A 21,340-nucleotide genomic window follows, 5' to 3' on the forward strand; every position below is an offset into this window, starting at 1 on the left:
AGCATAAGTCCAGCTCAGGACCAGCTTAAACCAGATGCCATGCTTCAAAACATACCTAACCAGCATATGCTGTTTTATCAGCATGATGGACATGAACTGAATGTAAAAATGGACAGATAAATAACTACAGAGATCAAACTCAGAGCTTCTAGATCTGACAGGCAGACGTGTGTGTGTTTCTGTTCTCAGTAACCCGTCCGTGTGTGTGTGTGTGTGTGTGTGTGTGTGTGTCTCAGGTGCGGTCTGGCTCGGAGCGTGTTGTGAGGATCCTGATGGAACCTGCGTGAACCTGCGGCCGGCAGTGAGTGTGAGTCCAGTGAACAAACACACAACACACAAATTCACATCTAACACACTCCAGCGCTGACACAGAGTCCCGCAAAAACATGAAATAATGCATTGTTCACTTCCTGTACATTTATAATCAAGATCAGTGTTTCTCACCACGCAGCTGTTATAATCATGTTTGGTGTTTGTTTGTGTGTGTGTGTGTGTGTGTGTGTGTGTATACATGGGAATGACTCTAACTTAAACCTAAAGATAGTAAGAGAGAGTCATTTCAGAGTCCGTTTGATGCTCTTCAGCTGTAATGATGCAGTTTTGATGCGCAAACCTGCTGATGTACAGTAGGCCTTGCTACAGAATCACACACACACACACACACACACATCTGATAGGTCTTAATAGCACCATTAGACCTGATCGTAATTAAACTGATGATCTGTTGTAATTCGCCTCTAGCGTCAGATAGATAGAGATGCAGCGTTGTTTTGTTTTTTCTCCATCACAATCATTTCCAGTAACAGCTGTTGTTTTAAGCTTTATTGTATTTAAAGAGGTCATGAACTGCCTTTTTTATTATTTTGTACTGTTCTATCTCAAGATGTTTGCATCAAAACACATCATAATTGAGAAGTAATAGGCTATGATCTGTCTGGTTTTGAGCCCTCATCAGAACACTCTCTCTGAAGGAAACGCCCCCCTGCTGTGATTGGCTAATAGTTGTGTTTGTTTGCTTTTGCATTTACAGTTACATTTATGATCTGGATCTTCATTAAAAATAAAATTCATCCACTCTTTTTGTGATGTGATTTTCTCACCGTTTTGCTCAAAATTATGCAGTTTTTTATGAAAGCTACAGTACCTGTATTCAAGTGTTGATTAAAAAAAAAGAATGCCTTAAGCTAGAATAAAATGTATTTTTTATTTTATTTTTGTTTAAAACAGAGGCACTGATCATATTCAAATATTTATACAGCAAAGAATACTGGAGGCCGTCACATTTTAGTGAAAATCATCAAAATTGCTGGCGGTGGCAGGCAACTTCTTTCAAAAATCCTGGCGGGGAAAGAGTTAAAAGCAGTCAGAGCTCCATGATTAATAATAAATGGACATCATTACAGCACAAACAGGTCATGACCCTTACGAAAAAGAAGTTTATTCAAGTGTGCTATTAGTATACTTATTTTAAACTAATAATAGGAAAGTATACTTTTAGTTTACTTTTTATGTACTTCTAAGATATGTACTTATAATGACAATTAAGTATACTTGACTTATACTTACAAAAAGTCAAAATATACTTGAACTTTACTTAAGTATACTTAATAAAATAAACTTGAAGTATACTACTTTTTGGTAAGGGGATGCTAATGTTAGCATAGCTTTACAAATGCATCACTGAGCGCTCAGTATAAGCTCCACAATCACAGTCTTATTTTGGTATTGTTTGCTTACTTTTGTACTTGTTCTTCATTTGTGGTTCTGGTGTTTTAGAGAAGTTGCGGTTCTTATGTATTTACACTTTAGTCTCAGTTGCTCACTGAAAATATTTACATTTGAATTTAATTGAATATGTTTTGAAGTGTAGTGGGGAAATAATAATAATAAATCTGTCTTTGAACAGTTTCTTCTTCCTCTGAACTTTGAGCTTGGAAGTCGTTTTCCAGAACTCAAGGTCTAGTTTTTAAATACCAGAATTTAACATCACCTGAAGGTCACAGTACATCTGAAATTTTTGAATGGCATTTGTATTTCACAGTTCATGTTTCAGTTATTTTTTACCTGTGCTTTTATTTGTTTTTGATTTTTTTTTTCTTAAATCTTTAATTATTAAAGACTATATACTCAGTAAAACGTGTCATGCTTAGCAATGTAAAGCTAACAAAGCATGCTACTGTAAGCTAGGCTCATATGATGACGTTTATTAGCTGTTTGTTTTGTTGTGACTTCTGAGAGAAATGCAGTCAAACAGATGCCGTCACACACAGATGGAAAACAAGAATAGAAATGTGTCTTAAAGTATTCAAAGCAGCTGGAGATCTGATTGGTGAATCGACAGACGTCTGTGTTTTTGAACTGATAATGAGCGCAAGCATGAACCTTCTCTACATCGTGAGCTTATCTCCATCTCGTGTTTCTGTCTCTGTTCCTGTAGCTGCGTCTGACATTAAACTTTTAGTTTCTTTCTTTATTTAAAATGTCTCTCTGGAGCGGATGTCACATCTAAAGACACACACACACACACACACACACACACACACACACACACACACAGAGACTGCTGTTTTAATATTGAGCTCATGATATTTGCTCCGTCATGACTTTAAACCCCAGCACTAACCTTTCACATTAAAAAGTCATTAATAATATTATATAGAGCTAATGATCTTTGCTCTATCGTAGCCTAACCCTCACACAGACCTTCTATATTTTCATTAAAAGTGCTTATTACATTCATTTTGATTTGGTTTTGATAAGGGCTGAACATGAACGTGAGAATGAAGCCTGTCGAGATGTTGTAGTGCAGCTGTCATCATGAGCTCCACCAGCAGATGTCAGTGTAACACCACTGAACACACACACACACACACACACACACACACACACACACACACACACACACACACTATCCCTGCAGTGCTATGTGCTTTTATATGTCCGGAGGCTCCAGACCAGTTACTTGATTTTCAGAAATACACAGTTACACATGGCTGAAAATACTAAGATGAAAACTGGAATCTACTTATAAACAGCATCACGTGACAACAGTGTATCATAGCATACTACCTTTAAAACGCTGTTTCAGGCTATAGTATGTACTGTGCAGTATTCAGAGAGCGATTCTGAGCACGTCTGGAACACGTGACCTTCTCTTGATGAATGAACCACAGACGATACCAGCTGTGATTGTTCATTCTTAACTAATAATTTAGTAAAGTAAGTGGTGTGCCTGCATTTGGATTCAAACAAGGTCATGATTACAAAACGATGAAAATAGGTTTCTTCTGATTATTAAGACTTGTCTGTCTTTATGAAATAGGACCAAAACAAGACCTTATAAATGTGCTCAGCAGTTATTTTTAATGATGTTTTTTATGCAAATATAGTCCAGATTATCCCTAACTTGATGTTACAAACCACTGTTTGTAGAAGTCAGTTTTTAATGGCACTGTTATGAATTTTCATTTGTACCAGACATCTTTAAATATAATAAGGAAGCAAGTATTCAATATCAGCTCATGTGATTACTATAAGAAACAGATTGTCAATAAGAAATGAACACACTTTATCACTGCATGCATCTTCTGGGGATCAAACCCATAACCTTGGTGTTGCAAGCGGCTCCACTAATTAAATGTTACAACCAAGCAGCCAGAGGTGAATGTGTCGAGAAAGTTACAACCAAGCAGCCAGAGGTGAAGCTGAAATAGTTGCATCCAAAAAAGATAAATGCGATGCTTCTGTCATCTTTTACTCTCCCTCACATCATTCCAAACCCGTGTGCCACTAATTAAATGTTACAACCAAGCAGCCAGAGGTGAATGTGTCGAGAAAAAACTTTCTTCCTCTGGTTGTAAGTGAAAGAACAGCCTTCATCGAGCAGGATTTTAAGGCACATTTATCAAACTATAATGAGGCCTTATGGTCACTGTGTGCTTGAGTTTATAGTTCCTTCAAACTGTGTATATTCTGCAGTGTCTCCAGCAGGTGGCAGTATGATCACGCGCTGTCTGTCTCTGTCTCTCACTGCCTTTATCTGCTGTGTGGACGGGGATTAGAGAAAGCCAGTCCCTCTCCAGTCCTCATCCTCGCTTCTGTAAACCGCGTGTGTGTTTGTGTGCCATCTGTGACTGTCAGTCCTTTCCTAATGTTCTCTGAATTCAGTCTCTCCTGCTCGTCATAAAGCGTCAGTCTCTCTCACTCGTGTTTTTCTCTCTTTTATCATTGTTTTGTTGTGGGGTTGTATTTTGTGTGATCATTGTCTCTGATGCAATCGCGTGCAAACGTTGCTCCTGTGGTGTAGATGTGTGTTTCTGCTCGTCTCATTGGGTTTGAGGTTCTAGTGTGCTGTTTATCTACACACACACACACACACACACACACACACACACACACACACACACACACACACACACACGTATGTTCTGCGGTAGGTTTGGGGCTGAAGTCTTTCCATGAACTATAACAACAACCAGATTTTGTGTTGCTGGTTTTGGTGTTTTCTTGATGTCTGGTGTGAAAAGCGGCTCTGTGATGTGCTGATGTTTTGTGCTTGTTCAGATTACTATGAGCAATAATAATACAGACGCTTGAGTTTGTAAACCCCTTGAAAACGCACAATAGTATGTACTTATCCTTGGCTTTTTGGCACTGAATGAACATGAATGCATGTACTGATGACACACAGACAAGCTCTAGCTTCATCACAACGTGTGTGTGTGTGTGTGTGTGTGTGTGTGTGTGTGTGTGTGTGTGTGTGTGTGTGTTTGTGTGTTTATGTTTCTCATCCTCTGTGTGTGTGTGTGTTTTTGTGTGTGTATGTATCTGATTAGGTGATAATTTCAGGAGAGAGGAGCATTATGGGATGCAAACAGTAGAGAGACCAGGGGACAGAACACACACAACAAAATACTCACACACAATTGCTAACGTGTCTGAATCAGGACATAACATGGATTTGTATTGGTTTTATGTAAAGCTAATTATAATGACTACAGACTGGCCCAAACCATACTAAAGTGATTAAAGAAATATACAAGCCTCACATTTCTGCTTTGAAACCCTCTGGCACAATTGCATTTTTTTTTCTTTCTTTCTTTTTTTTCATTGCAAGTTCATTATTGCAAACTTGTTTTCTGTTCAATATTATTTTCTGTAGTAATCAAAAGCATGTCACAAATGCCGTATGCTGGATTTAATACAGAATATTCTGTAGTACCTTAGCAACCACCCCATGTGCCCAAGCAACTGCATAGCAACACCTTAGCATTCACCCTGGGTACCCTAGCAACAAAATAGCAACACCTTAGCAACCACCCGAGTACCCTAGCAGCTGCATAACAACACCCTAGCGACCACCCTGGGTTACCATAGCAACCACATAGCAACAGCCTAACAACCATATAGAAACACCATAGAATCTATTAATCTACATCTAACATTTCTAATATAATTATAGAATCTATTAATCTACATCTAACATTTCTAATATAATTAGACACAATGGTAGACAGAAACAGACAAAACAGACATGACGAAACAATAAAAAGAACGATAGACAGACAGATAGATAGATAGATAGATAGATAGATAGATAGATAGATAGATAGATAGACAGATAGATAGATAGATAGTTAGATCAGGAGGGTGTGTATGCATGCACACTGCTCTCTCTGGTGTAAGTTCTCGTGAGCATCATTCTCTCTCTCTCTCTCTCTCTCTCTCTCTCTCTGTCTGTCGCCGTGGTGATAACAGCACCAAGCGTCCCTTCACAGTTCGTAAACCTTCACCTTCAGCAGCTGACCTTTCCATAAATCCTGCGCTGTGCTCCAAACGCATGCAAATAACACAAGGCCTGTGTTTTTCTCAGTGACAGTTTTATGGTGATCGGTTCATTCGTCCGGCATCAATGTGCTGAGACAGAGATTCTAATGGATTCTAATGGATTTCTGGAGCAGAACAGAGTCGACCGGGACCCAGCGCGAACGACAGATCAGGGGACAGAGAACAGGCATTTTCCTGCTGGCTGAGCACTATTAAAATGAGAATGAAGAGAGAGAGAGAGAGAGAGAGAGAGAGAGATAGATAGGACTTGGGTCTGGTCATTCTTGTTCATTACCTTGGTATTGCTGGTCAAATCTGGGCCCTTAACAGTTGTTCTATATTCTGCCTCATGTTCACACTCAGTGCTTCACACAACATTAAAGTCATCTCTGAACTTACCTCGTTGAAAAGAAGTCAGCATTGCATGCCGATGATCAGCGATGCTGGACTTTTCAACTGGGTCTGCAAGTGTTTAGGAAGAGGTCTGAAGTGCATGGAGGATAGAACTGTTGCCTGAGGAGCCCATATGTTGCCCACCACACAGAGAGGTAGTCGGTGACCCAAGCTGCCATGGAGCCGTCCACCTGCATTACCTCCAGTTTCTAACCTAGTTATGTGAGATGGAGGGCACTGAAAGCACACGATCCTCCCAAAGCTGCCAGACCAGGTGGGAAAACAAGAGTAGCGTGTGCCAGGTCTGCATGGGGCTGTGCCAGAATGTTCACGTTGTCCTTTTCTCGGTATATGTTAGGTCTTTGCATAAATGTGTGCATTCATTTTTCTGATAGCTCAAGTAATGGGGAACGAGTTTGTCTAAATAAGTGTAAACCAGGGCTGGGCAGACATCTGATCAAACACACATGTAAAAAATCTAATCAAAGTCTTTAGGTTCGCTTGGAAATTGCAGGCAGGTGTGTTTGATTAGGGTTTGAGCTCACCCCGGTGTAAACTTTGAAACCAGTGTTTTTCATTACGGTCAACCCCAGTCTTCACATTGTGTGTGGGAGGTCCGTGTGACTGATCTGCACTCGCCTGTAGCCTCGCTTTGATACTGGAACCAGATAAAGTTTCCAGAGCAGAAACGGACGAGGAAGCACTCCACTCATCTAATCTGCACAGACCCTCCTGACTTCGGGGCAGATGTCATCAGGTCCTGTTACCTTACCTGGATATAACCCTCTTAATATGGTCAGCAGGTGTAAGCTAGTCTTCAGTTTGCCAGCTATTTTTAATTTAGTCTCAGTCCTGTGTCAAATGTAACTTTTAGTTTTTATCATACTTAGTCAACTTGTCTTGTTTTGGTTTTAGTCAGTGAAAACTTACACATTTTCGTCATAATTGTGTCTTACTGTATAATGGCTAAGATGATAATATATATATATATATATATAATTTTGCTCAATTTTAATTGCAATGGTTGTTGTCATTTGGTAAATTTATTTTTACATTTCATCAGAAGTTGCTCTTTCACCAATAAGCACAAATCAATAGAATTTCGACTCGTATGCATGGTTTATTTTACTTCATCTAGCGTACAGATTTATAACATGATATCAATTAGAGGCTAAATAAACACAATAGTTTAGATATACACTATGTCTACATTATGAAAACTAGTGTAACACAAACCTACTCTCAAATATTATAATATAAAAATTCCTAATAGTAATTCCAATAATTCCTAATTGCTCTAATGTTTCTCTTTTAAAACAATGGCAAAAGACTTTTTGCGTGCAGAGGTTGCTTAAGTAACATTACAGTCAGCAAACAATACACTGGAGAAGTCTAAATATATTTGAGCTATACTTGTGCTCCTAGAACCTGTGTTTTCATTGTTATACGGTAGAGGGCGCTATACACATCTTCTGTACAGAATTTCCAAAAAAAAGCACAAGTGAAGAAGAAAAAGAAACAACAGATAGTAACACATTCAATCTAACACAATCATCTGACATGAAACAGCATCAAAACTGTGACGTTATGGAATAAAATGTTGAACGATGAAGAGGTAATAATCACAGTCAAGCTTTGGGGTGTTGATCGACTCCATCTACGTTTTGATCATCATTCTGAATCCAATTCATAGTCTTTTTTCAGCTTTTTGTTCAAAATGTTATTTCTTTATTTTTTATTAAACTTACCCACGTTAAAGTGTTCAAAAAAAGAATGCATGAAGCTAGAATAAAATTATTTTGTTTACAAGCAGATACCCTGTTCTTTCATTGTATGTTTTGTATGTTCAGGTATTCATATAACAAAATATATACAAATTAAAACCTAAATAGGGACATAGTAGTATACATAAAGTATGATGTAAAGTTCACTTAAAGAAAACTTATGAGTATACTTGCAGTATAAAACTACTAGACTAGTAGTTTACTGAGAGTATTCTTCAAAGTGTACAAAGTATTTAATTAGTAAACTATCAGTATATCTATAAGTTCACTTTTAGTATAATTGCAGTACAAACTACAAACATAGAGGTAAACTAGTTGTGTACTCAAAGTGTGTTACTGTTATACTTAAAGTATACTTTTATATACTAGAAAGTGGGCCAATTTAGTCCCAAGAAGTATTGAAACGGTACATGTACAAGTATACTACTAGAACACTGATATTTGTATACTTGCTACATAAAGTATACTTAAAAATATACTTGAACTTTACTTAAGTATACTTAATAAAATAAACTTGAAGTATACTACTTTTTGGTAAGGGGACAGTAACAAGGAGTCATTTGTCCAGCTAAAGTCAGTTCATTGATGATTCAGTGATGTCATCATCAGTTCAGCTCTCGTCCAATAGTGTCTGTGCAATCGGACAAGCGTCCCCAGCTAAACAAAACTAAGGCACGGAAAGATGACAGTAAATCAGCTTGTAAACAAAACGTCACGTAGCATTTCATTTATCTCAGGAAGTCATCAGTGTCCACAGCTCGTTAGTGCGCTATAAATGAACTCTAGAGAAGAGCATTTCACGAAATATTAGACTATATACTCATTATATTTCAATTAACATTAATTACGTAATGTTTGAATTTATATTTTTTTTATTTTAATTATTATTTATATATTTATTTTTTAAATTAATTTTTTGTTAAATTAATTATGAGAGACAAATTTAAAAGCTACATTATGTGCAATTTAAACTATATACTCATATATATATATTTAAAAGCTACATTATGTGCAATTTACATGTTTGCATATTTTTTTTTTAGTTTGTGCTCAGTTGTGAACTGTAACCTTATAGTAGCCTAATGTAAAAGGATAGACTGTACTGAACCATGACATCAAAACCGAGGTACATACCGAACCGTCATGTTTGTGTACCGTTACGCCCCACTTGCTGCTTACATGACGAAGGTGCATCCCGCTGTAAGTGGACAGTAAACAGTCACTGAGATGCAGGGTGTTATCAAAGCAGATAAAGAGGATGTACTTCAGTAGCAATCATTTCAGTGTTTGGTCTTTACAAACATTCCTTTTTAATAACAATTTTAGGAGTTCTCTCTCTTTCCTCTTAGCGCTGGTTGTAGCCTTTTTCTTCCTGCACTGTTTGAAAGCTGCTGATGGAAGTGTTATTATCCAGGTTATGTTCCTGCAGCCGTGTCTCAGTAAAGCACATGATACAGAGCTCTCTCTGTACTGGCTAACCAGCACTCCCAGCTTGTCGATCTTTGCCCTCCATGGCAAATCACTGCAATCTTGCTATTTCTTCCTCCATTCCTCCAGGACTGATGGCCTCTCGCCGGTGAGTCAGGCACAGTAGCAATCTCACGTGTGTAAACAATATTCTTGTGATGCTCAGAACGGTAAACAGCTAGCAAACCATATGCAATTACAAAATCACACCACTGCAGTCGCAGATCTTTCTTGTTATTGAAAATTCCATTTCCCATTTGTCCCTTAATGAAGATTTAATGTTGAATTACAAAGCATTAGATTTTCGAAAGATTGCATAAGTGACACTGAGACTATAAAACAGAATTCTGACCAGTGCTGAGCTTTGATGGATGTGACTTTACACCAGATCAGAGGTTTAGATGCCAGTGCTTGGCATGGAGTTTTGGCTTTGTTTTGGTAAATGCATTAAACATAATAGATACCCATTTACATGAGCCTGTTTAAAGGTTTTAGTTTGTTCCAGATTGAGTTTGTTGAACTGGTCTGTCTAACAGAACATGCATTTACCCACAATACCCTGCATTCAGCAGATCTATTCATCAGTGCCTGGTGCAGATGGCCCGAAAGTCATTTAGAAGAATATTACACCTGTCCAAAAAGCCAGACGCACTCGTCTGTTTATGTTCCTCGTGGATATATTTATTTTGTTATTTTCAAGGAAGTCTAATACGTTTCCCAGCTTCGAGGGAAATGTAATATTCCGTGTTTTCATCAATAACTCATGCTAATTCAGAACTGCCAACATTAAATTAGCTGTTTTCTGTTCTGTTATCCCATTAGCAGTAAACAGAAAAATGAATAAAGATGACAATATGAATTTGTTTTGCTAGTCTTTGGACATGAGTTGACGTGTAGTGTGGATTGTTTCCTCGGGGTCATAGACGATCGTGTTACAACCTCACACCGCAGAACCACTTCAAAAGAATAAAAGAAACGATGACCATAGCGTTTGATAAATTACTGCTGCCATGATCAATTAAAATAGTTTTTAGTTTTTTATGAAATTCAGTTTTCTTCTGCTTTCCATTGGCACAGTGTTAAGTGCAGCAGGCAAACAGTGCTGAGTTTTGTTAATAAAGCACAATTTATAAGAATTTCACATAGAAAGCAGATGTGTTTGTGCTAAAAATAATGACAGTGACTTAAATCCTCAGCAGCAGCAGCAGCAGCAGCAGCACTATTACAGTGTATTTCTGGTTATATTGGATTGTAAATGATCAGGTTTTGTGACTCAGCGTGTGTGTTTTGTACGCTTGTTTTGACCTGTTGTTCTCTCAGATGTAGAACTGCAGAATGAACCTTCAGAAGGTGTGTGATTGTGTGTGTGTTTCTGTTGCGTCACGTTATCTGCTGCTTGCTGAGTGTCGACCTCTGATCCCTCCGATCTGCCAGCTCATTACCCACAATGCCGGGCAGCTTTTCCAAAACAATCCCGCTTCAGTCGCAGCGGCTCTCTGGAGTCTATCAAATAAGCGTCAGAGCCTGCTGTAGAGCAGCAGACCACAGACAGACAGATGGCTTTTAATATTTTGTTAAACCATTATTTACTCAATGCAAAAGTACTCTGTTCACTAAGTACAAACTAATCCATCAACTTCAACAGAACATTACAGTTCTCTTATATATTTGACTTTCTTTCATCTCCTGCATTCTTCATAGATTTGTAAAACATAAAAAGAAATTGTGAAACCCACAACCTGGTTAACCCTCAGTGATGCAAGAAACTGGACATTAACTAAAGAACATTTCTGTAATGGCTCTCACGTCTTCTCTTTAAACACCATCAGCATCACCATAAACTCTTTAATCATGCGATAAAGCCACGAGAGGAGCCCAACATCTCAAGATCGTTCCAGAAATACTGCACTGCAGCCGCTCAAATGCTTTTTCTCGGTCTAATGGTATCAAAGCAAGTGATGCTGGTGTCTAATGTGTCTAATTAAGGGGATGTTGTCACTAATGGATCTGCCAGGTGCACAGCAGGACGGATGCATATGTACGACCCGCTCTCACCACTTTTTTAAAGTCTATTCAGAGCAAAGGTGCGTCTTTTCAGTTCTTCGTTTCTCTTCGAGTGTCTTTTATTGGCTAAAGGGTCACGGCTAGCACTGACGACACAGCGGCTCCATTAGCTTATGTAAGAACGCCTCTAACACTGTACAGTACAGTATTCCTGAGAGACATGAGGAAACGTAAAACAAAGTCAACATGAAATCATATTGGACCATATTTACTCGGCCCATTTTTTATCTGGTTAATGCATGATGAACAAATCAAAATCATTCTGCTTTTTTCCATTTAATATCCTGCTTCATTTGTACATATGGCAGATTATTAAAGTAAAATGGGTTGCAAACAGAGGTTCCTGTTGACTATAATAATTAATAAATGACAATTATTAATGTTATTGTAAGAAAATAAAAAAAATATTGAATTTATTTTTTTTTTCTTTCATGAAAAATATGTTTTAATAACAAGCCGGCATTTGTTCCCAAAACTCATGATAATGTCTTTAAGATACAGCCGCTCTCATGACATTTAGTTTGACCATCTGCTGTACGTTTTCTAAAAGTATAGCAGCTCCTTCAATTCACTGATAATTAGACATCTTTTAAGACCTTTTCTATGTGAAATACAGATGAAAGCATCCACGAAACGAACACGATCAGGAACGCTACGGTCAGGAGGAGAGGGTACGAGGTGGTCTGTCCAGCTTCGGACAGATGTGTTTTTGATTAGTTCAGGCCACACTTCTGTACATCTAATTGAGTTGATTTATCATTATGAGCCCTGCAGCACGATGAAAGTAATTAACAAATGATCTCAATCTCTGTCTGTGGTAATTTGTGCTGCTGATGTGGTTGGTGTGTCAGTGCTTTCTGCTTCTGCCGGACGGAGCGTCTCTTCTGCGGGAAACACTGCTGACCACAGGCTGTTCGGATGTTTATCACTCTGAACCCAATTAACATTCGTTTCAAAACCAATTTTTAGGACTGACTGTCCACACTGCCATTTTGCAAGTGATTAAACCAGATCAGTGTTTTCAGACAGTGCAGTCAATATAAGCGTCAGGACGATGCTGAGAGTCTGTCACTGAGGAGGGAAAACGTCTCACAGCGCTCCTCAACTCATGAAGAGCATCAGACAAACACTCCAGAACATGTTCTTCAGCTGAGACATAAACATTTGACCTAACATATATCTGATTTGTGAGATCTAATCAGATTCATATGCAGTGCTGGGTAGTAACTGATTACAGGTAATATGCATTACATAATCAGATTCCAGGAATGAAGTGCTCGTAATTAGAGTATATTACAGTTATTAATGCTTTTATACATGAGTGCATATTATTTACACGGTGGCAGTAAATCATTCATAATTTGTTTTATTTATTGTTTCATACCATTTAGCTTTGACTACATTCACAAATGTCAAAATAAATGTACAAACCATGCTTATGAATTTGGGTGAAATAAAAAAAACAACAACAACAATCCTCAAACAGTTAGACCATGTATGAAATGGATAATTATGCCCATTGCTAGCTGTTAAACATTGTCTTCATATCCAGTGACCTTCAGATCCACGTTTACAGTTCTCTGATGTCAGCTAATGGTCATGTTGACATGCAGGTAAACAATTAAAACATTTCCATTTTTATTGTGAAAGTGTTTATTTATTTATGTATTTATGTATTTATTTATTTTTTAATCCTTTTTCTGATTTCATTAATTATTAGCTTTTTATCAGCTCACAAACCCACTTAAATTAAGCCCAGTTTGGGTTTTATATATATGAGATCAAAGCTAGAGAACAAACTATTATTTCCTAAATTTCGAGATTGCAAGATGGCAGACCGCTCTAAGGTGACTGAAACCCTTGGACAGGAGATTTAGGTCAAAGGGACGACCCTTTCAGCCACTGCAAGAGAAACTGGTCATTCCAAATCTGTGATTTCTCAAATATTGCTGCTTTACAGGGACACTTAGTCATTCAAGTCTCCTAAAAAGGCTGGTCGTTCATGTAAGACAGATGCAGAGAGGACAGGACACTGCGGAGACTCTCAGTGGTGAATCGGTTCAGCGCTGCAGCTGGAATTGCTCAGCAGTTCAGCGCTGAACAGGGTACAGGGTCTGTCTCGGCATGTTTAAGAGGAGTCGGACTGAAAGCACACTCTGCAGTGATCAAGCCTCTCATCTGCAGAGAGAATCAAATGGCTAGACTCACCACTGCTGAGGAGCTTGTTGTGTGGAGAGAGGAGAACTGGTTCAAAGTTCACTTCAGTTTGGTGTCAAACTGGGAAAAGACTTTTCTGCAGCAGGAGTTGGGTCTCTTATACAGATACATGGCAGAGTGGATGCAAATGTTTACCAGAACCTCCTTCAGCAATATGCGTTTCCTTCCCTGCAAGCATTTCCCAATCAGCCTGCAATTTTCATGCAAGACAAAGTCCCTGTCACACTGCAAAACGGACAAAGCAGTTCCTTGAAGCTAAAAACACTGAAATAATGAAATGGCCGGCCCAGAGTCCTGATCTACGCTCGATTGAAAATCTCTGGAAAATCCTTGGCAACAAAGTTATGGCTAAGAAACCCACTATAATCACCGAACTATGGAAGAGACCGGAAGAAGAGCAGGTCAAGATCACAGCAGCGCAGTGTGAGTGAGAAACTACTGAGGTCCTGCGCCCACAGATGTGCTGAAGTCATTCACAGTAAGGGCCTCTACACTTCATCTCTGATACAGTGGTTCTTGTTCTCTAATTTTGTACTCTAAGGCTTTTATTGAAATGCCTTGGATACAAACCCGATTCCAAAAAAGTTGGGACACTGTACAAATTGTGAATAAAAACAGAATGCAATGATGTGGAAGTTTCAAATTTCAATATTTTATTCAGAATACAACATAGATGACATATCAAAGTTGATTTTAAATTTCATGGCATCAACACATCTCAAAAAAGTTGGGACAAGGCCATGTTTACCACTGTGTGTCATCCCCTCTTCTTTTTATAACAGTCTGCAAACGTCTGGGGACTGAGGAGACAAGTTTTTCAAGTTTAGGAATAGGAATGTTGTCCCATTCTTGTCTAATACAGGCATCTAGTTGCTCAACTGTCTTAGGTCTTCTTTGTCGCATCTTCCTCTTTATGAGTGAAAGATCTGGACTGCAGGCTGGCCATTTCAGTACCCGGATCCTTCTACACAGCCATGATGTTGTAATTGATGCAGTATGTGGTCTGGCATTGTCATGTTGGAAAATGCAAGGTCTTCCCTGAAAGAGACGACGTCTGGATGGGAGCATATGTTGTTCTAGAACTTGGATATACATTTCAGCATTGATGGTGCCTTTCCAGATGTGTAAGCTGCCCATGCCACACGCACTCATGCAACCCCATACCATCAGAGATGCAGGCTTCTGAACTGAGCGCTGATAACAACTTGGGTTGTCCTTGTCCTCTTTAGTCCGGATGACATGGCGTCCCAGTTTTCTATAGAGTTTTAGCCGGCAACGGCGAATGGCACGGTGGATTGTGTTCACCGACAATGTTTTCTGGAAGTATTCGTGAGCCCATGTTGTGATTTCCATTACAGTAGCATTCCTGTATGTGATGCAGTGCCGTCTAAGGGGCCGAAGATCACGGGCATCCAGTATGGTTTTCCGGCCTTGACCCTTACACACAGAGATTGTTCCAGATTCTCTGAATCTTTGGATGATATTATGCACCGTAGATGATGATAACTTCAAACTCTTTGCGATTTTTCTCTGAGAAACTCCTTTCTGATATTGCTCCACTATTTTTCGCCGCAGCATTGGGGGAATTGGTGATCCTCTGTCCATCTTGACTTCTGAGAGACACTGCCACTCTGAGAGGCTCTTTTTATACCCAATCATGTTGCCAATTCTTACCTAATAAGAAGTTGCAAATTGTTCCTCCAGCTGTTCCTTATATGTACATTTAACTTTTCCGGCCTCTTATTGCTACCTGTCCCAACTTTTTTGGAATGTGTGGCTCTCATGAAATCCAAAATGAGCCAATATTTGGCATGACATTTCAAAATGTCTCACTTTCAACATTTGCTATGTTATCTATATTATATTGTGAATAAAATATAAGTTTATGAGATTTGTAAATGATTCCATTCCTTTTTTACTCACAATTTGTACAGTGTCACAATTTTTTTGGAGTTGTGTTTGTATTTTGTCAAATATGTTAGTTAGTTAGTAAGTTACAGCTAATATTCCTTAAAAAAAAAGTATGTACTGTTCTCTAATTTTGATCTCCACTATATATTAATCACGATTTGTCTAAATTCTCACTGTTTCCAATGTTTGAGATATATATATATATATATATATATATATATATATACATACACACATATATTCATTGCAGAGCTTTTCATCTTGTTAAGCCTAGAAAACCTTGTACACAACAAAAAATTAGGCTTTTAAACAACAGAACATGAACGAGACCTCTAATGCCACAGTAACTAAATCACTCAAACTGCAGCTGCAAAGGTGAGTCACTCTTGGTTAATTAGCCATTAGCAGCTGCATTGAAAGAGCCGCGACAGCCTGACGCACCAGCAGATGAGTTTACTAGCGAAGCCAGACAGTCGACGGCCAAACGCGGAGGTGCACGAAACACACAATCAGCTAAATGAGTTAATGTGTGAACGGGAACGTTTTCAAGAAGAGCGGCAGCATGTGCCAAACTCACACAAACCAAGTCAGAGAACCCCTCGATTAATGCCACACAACGTTTAACGCAAGAAAAGAGGATCAAAATTGTTAATAGATATGACCATACTTCCGTTTATTATTCTTTGAAAATTCATGAAACTTTGCACACGCATCAGAACTGGTGAAAATTTACATCTGATATGAGTCTCAAAATTCAGTGTGGCAAAATGTCTCGATAGCGCCACATTCAAAATTTCAACAAAGCACCCCACTTTGGACATTTCACATGCATGTACATACGTTACAGACATGTAACGTCCCAATAACTACAAAAAAGTCTCTTGGAGTGAACCTCAAAACCCAACAGGAAGTTAGCCATTTTTAAATTCTTTCTGCAAATTTGGTTCTGTTTGTTCTGTTTAGCCATTTTCAGGCATTTGTACTTAACTCTTTCCTTGACTTTTTCAGTGTTTTTGGGATTTTTTTGCTTTTTCTGTTGTATGTTGTGGGGGGTTGTTTTACGTATTTTGTGAGAGTGTAGTGATTTTGGATCAAAACACGGTGAAGAAGCAGAAACAAGCGATTGCGTATGTGAGCAGATGCATATGTAAAATATTGCGATCATTGAACGGCATATAAATCAAAACTGCCTAACGTTACAGATTGAACTGGCGATCCAGGAAGTGGTTTCGAACTGTAAAGCTTTGAATGTGTTGATGGAAGTGATTTATTCCATCTATGATTTGATCATTATTCAGAAACTGATCCAGACTTATTCTTTGACAAAACCCCCTTTTTTGTTGTTGTTGTTGTTTTAAATGTTGCTTTTTTAGTTGAAAGGCGTGTTCGTGGTGGCCTGAGAAAGTTTGATGTTTTGCCATGAAACAGGAAGTTGTTGTAACTCATATGATGTTAAATCTGCCCCAAACTTCACTGGCCTGATCTCATCCACATGCCAGTGTTCAGATACAGTCAAAGCGCCACCTGCTGGCAACAGGAAATGGCATGTTTTACACTGCAATGCACTCCCAGCAACAGTGCCGTCATGTGCAAAACATGCTAGAAACATGCTAAACCAAGCTAGCAACACTATTAACTACTATTAATGGCATAAAACCAGACGTTGGTACTCAAACATGCAGTGTTGTCTGCCCCAAACCTCACGTTTGATAAAAGTCCCAGCCTGAACACATCTAAAGGCCAATATTCAGTTATAGTCATAGCGCCACCTGCTGGCAGGGAAGTGTGGCACATTTACATGAATTTAACACCTCCTCCTTTATTTTCCCGCTTAAATGCTTATCACCATCTGCTGAGTTTTTACAGAGATTTTGGATTTCTCTTTTTATTGCTCCATAAATCAGAAAATACATGCATTTTTAGGGATAAAATGTTGTATAAATCTTTGTGAATGATACATGAACTCCTCAGTAAAATCCTTCCGATTAAAGATCGGATTTAATCTGCAAAGTTTGGTGTGTGTAAGAAAAAAAAAAAAAAAAAAACATTTATAAAGATATGGATTGGAATTGCAATCTGCAGATGGAAATAGATTATGTGCAATAAAATAAACACTAAATATGTGTGTTGGATGTTTTTCCTATTCTGGAAGAACATCCAAATAGCCCAGAATCTCTAAATTGACCAGTGCATGAAGAAACAATGTTTACCTGCCCTTAAAGCTGACCAAACCTTCATCAGCCGGAGTGCTGCACGGCTGCTTGTGGCACATCATACAGTCTGTGTTTTCTGCTCATTTGTAACAGGAAGTTTTGCAGATGATTTCCTGATGCGTTGCATTCATATCCGTTTCCCCGTCCCTCATGTAAAGCGCTGCGGTATTAGCAGCATCTAACGAGATGAAGCTCATCTGAGAGACACAAACGCACATTCATCCTCGTCTGTTTCTCTCACACATTCAGTGGCTCGCTTCATTTCATGCTCCGTGGCTCAGGGTGGACGCACAACAGAAACACACTCACACAGCGGACAAAAACACAAGCCTGCCAGTAAAACATGCCCCTATTCATTTTTATAAACCATGCAGAACTAAGAAATTCAATTAATTTGAGTTGCGCAGTAAAAACATCGTCCTGCGTTGTGCTTTGGATCCTCGAGCGCTAATTTGATGTCACGCCGTGTTGATTTGATAGTCTTAATAATAAACTCTGTTACACACAAACAGCCTTCAGAAATATCCCCTCATTCCATTGCTGAACGTATTTATTTCTATTGTTTTGTATCTGTTTGTCTGTTTGTTCATTTATTTGTTTGTTCACAGTCTCTGTTAAATGTCTCGTGACTAACTAACTAGTACTTCAGTTTCAAAGTTTACTGCAAATTCTCTTTTACTAAACAACAGAAAATAGCTAGATTAAAAAAAATAATAAAGTTTGTCATAGATAGATAGATAGATAGATATTTTACATATTTTTATTCTAGAGTATTATGTCATTAGCTTAACATCATGCTAACATAAACTCAGTCGTAGAAAAAAAAAAAATATTCCAGAAAATATTCAGCTGTGTGCATTTAATACTTGTGAAAGCAGCAGATATTTTATTTATTTATTTTAGTCTGGTCTTTTTAGCATGCTGCCAGAAAGACTAATTTTCTAAAAACTCAAATCACAAAGAGTAACATGCGGAGCAGGATTTGCATGAATTGACGCTCGTGTGTACAAACAGAAGCTTATTAAAACACTGCTGCCTTTCTTCTGTGTGCGTTCCTGCGGAAGACAAACACCTTTTATTTGTGGTGAAGAACAGAGCAGCTGGCGACACGGACGCGAGCAAAGCCACCGATCGAGACAAAGACTGGAAGCGCTTTCGTGGGACATAATTACCAATAATTGATTGTGTTGAAGGCCGTTTTTATTTGGGAAGGATGAATGAAGCTGGCAGCGCTTTCAAAAGAGCCTCGGCTTCTGAGAGACACGGCGGTCGCGTTTCATTCAGATTTCTGTCAAAATGAAGCCGCCCACCACTGTTTTCTCCAAGACTGTACAGTCCCCCAAACCACCAACAGATTTAATTACATTGTTCACGCAGCATCTGATATTTGAACACTGGCTAAAAATACTCTTTAAAAGCCTTCAAAGATCCACGGTGTGAGTCTGTCACGGTTCCTCACGAGCGAGGGTCAGTTTTAGGGTCGCTTGCCGCAGCTGATTTCACTTCCATTTCATCCGTTACTGGAAACCAAATGTCAAGCGCAGTGCATTGTGGGATACCGCATGTAGTTACTGCTGCAGCAATGGTGGCAACAAAATAACTTAGCGTTTATGACGTAAGTGAAACAAAGCAGCGGAAAACGAAATCCGAGCAAGTGAGTGCTAAACCGTTTTCTGGTGTCCTGTTGAATCCAAACGAGAAGAAACGAGAAGCTCGTTGCCATAAACTCTCGTCTTTAGCAACAGTGTGGGAGGCTGTATAATCCCAATCATAATTTGTAATAATATGGTTAATTTAATGAGCTGGCAGGGTTCAGGGATGCGATGTGGAGTTTGATTAATGATGGAGTTGATGTGTTCAGATGTAATTAGGGGAATTACGGCTCCGGTTCCGTCGGAGGGAGAATATTCACCGCTGTGAACATCGAATCACTGCTGAAATACTGCAGAAACACACTTTTCAGTTCTCCTTCACTTGAAGCACATTATTTATTCCTGCAAAGTGACTTTTGGCAAATGCATCATTAAATTCAGTTAATAAGAGATGTGGGCCTGACTGATTCAAATGTGGTCCATTTAGTCATCAAAATATTCAAAGAAAAATGCTCACCGTCCTTAAACTCAGATAGTGGATCATTCAGGTCTGGGACAGAAGCGGACACGTGCGGATTGACGATGAGATTTCATTTTCAAGTGCTGCAGTCACATGACCAATATCTCTGACACAGATACTTTTATTGTGTGCGGAAATAGTGTGATTTATGAAGATTAAATTGATAATTTCCTGTAATTGCTTGCAACACCAAGGTCATGGGTTCAAATCCCAGGGAAAGCATGAGCTGATCAAATCTAAACTTAAATGCAATGCGAGTTGTTTTGGATAAAAGCATCTGCCAAAATCATGTATGTGCATGTAATAATGTTATTTAGACGTTAAATCAACTGTAAATGATCAAACTTCTGTTTGATCAATTATCAACAATCAATAAATGCAGGAAACTTTTCATTTACATTTGCTTATAACACGTATCACAGAAAACTGTAATAATTAGTCCTACTGTAGTGAAACAACACTGTAAAAATGACTTTTCAAAGTTGTAAACAAAACAAAATATTATTTGAGCATATTTCACCAAAAAAGTGTTTTTCATGTTTATTTCAAATAACTTGCATTTCTTGGTAATTAATTTTGAAAACCATTAGCCATTTCTAACTGGACAATGGTTTCAAAGTAAATCCAAGACCATTTTTTTTAAAACTGTTAATTACTTTTTGCCAGCTTTCATTTAATTTGAACAAGTTTCACTGTCTTATTGTCTACTGCAAACTTTGTGTGAGATACAGACCCAAATTATTTAAAATAATAATAATAATAATAAACTTCTCCTCCAGTGCAACTGTCAATTTTATGCACACCGGAGTATTTATATCAGTGTTTTTATATTTTCTAGTAGAAATGTCTAGACTTCCTTGGATTTACTTGAGAAGCAAAACTGTGTCAAATTAACAATCTTTTTTAAGGAATTTCAGTTAATGTTATTACACTATACACTGTAAAAAAAATAAAATAAAAAAAAAGTAAAAAATTATTATTATTATTTTTTTCAAGTAAATCCTCCAAATTTGTTCAGTGTATTGACAGATTGTTTAGTTTCAAGCGTGAATCAAATAAATAGATGAAACAACTGGGGAAAGTTAATCTGTTTCACTGAAGACATGCATTCTCTAAAAAAATGATATTATAGAATTTGGCTACTTAAGTAAGTTTGTCTTGATTTTTAGTAAAAATAGCAAAAAATAAATACATAAATAAACGATCATGACATTGTTCACATTATCCACACACATTGGGCTCAGATAGAAGTGACTGAAGGAGAGTTTGGAGTGATTGTCCTGACTGTTCGAGACTCTTCCTGAACTGAACAGACACTCGCCATGTCGAGAGCTCGTCATTCCTCTGAAGATC

At 38.2% G+C, this 21,340-nt stretch overlaps 1 pseudogene; it reads left to right on the top strand.

Annotated features, from left to right (window-relative positions):
* LOC109056765 overlaps positions 1–21,340 on the top strand; it is a 322,386-nt pseudogene that overhangs the window by 116,060 nt on the left and 184,986 nt on the right.

Source organism: Cyprinus carpio, chromosome A7 (assembly GCF_018340385.1).
Source record: "Cyprinus carpio isolate SPL01 chromosome A7, ASM1834038v1, whole genome shotgun sequence".
NCBI lineage: Eukaryota > Metazoa > Chordata > Actinopteri > Cypriniformes > Cyprinidae > Cyprinus > Cyprinus carpio.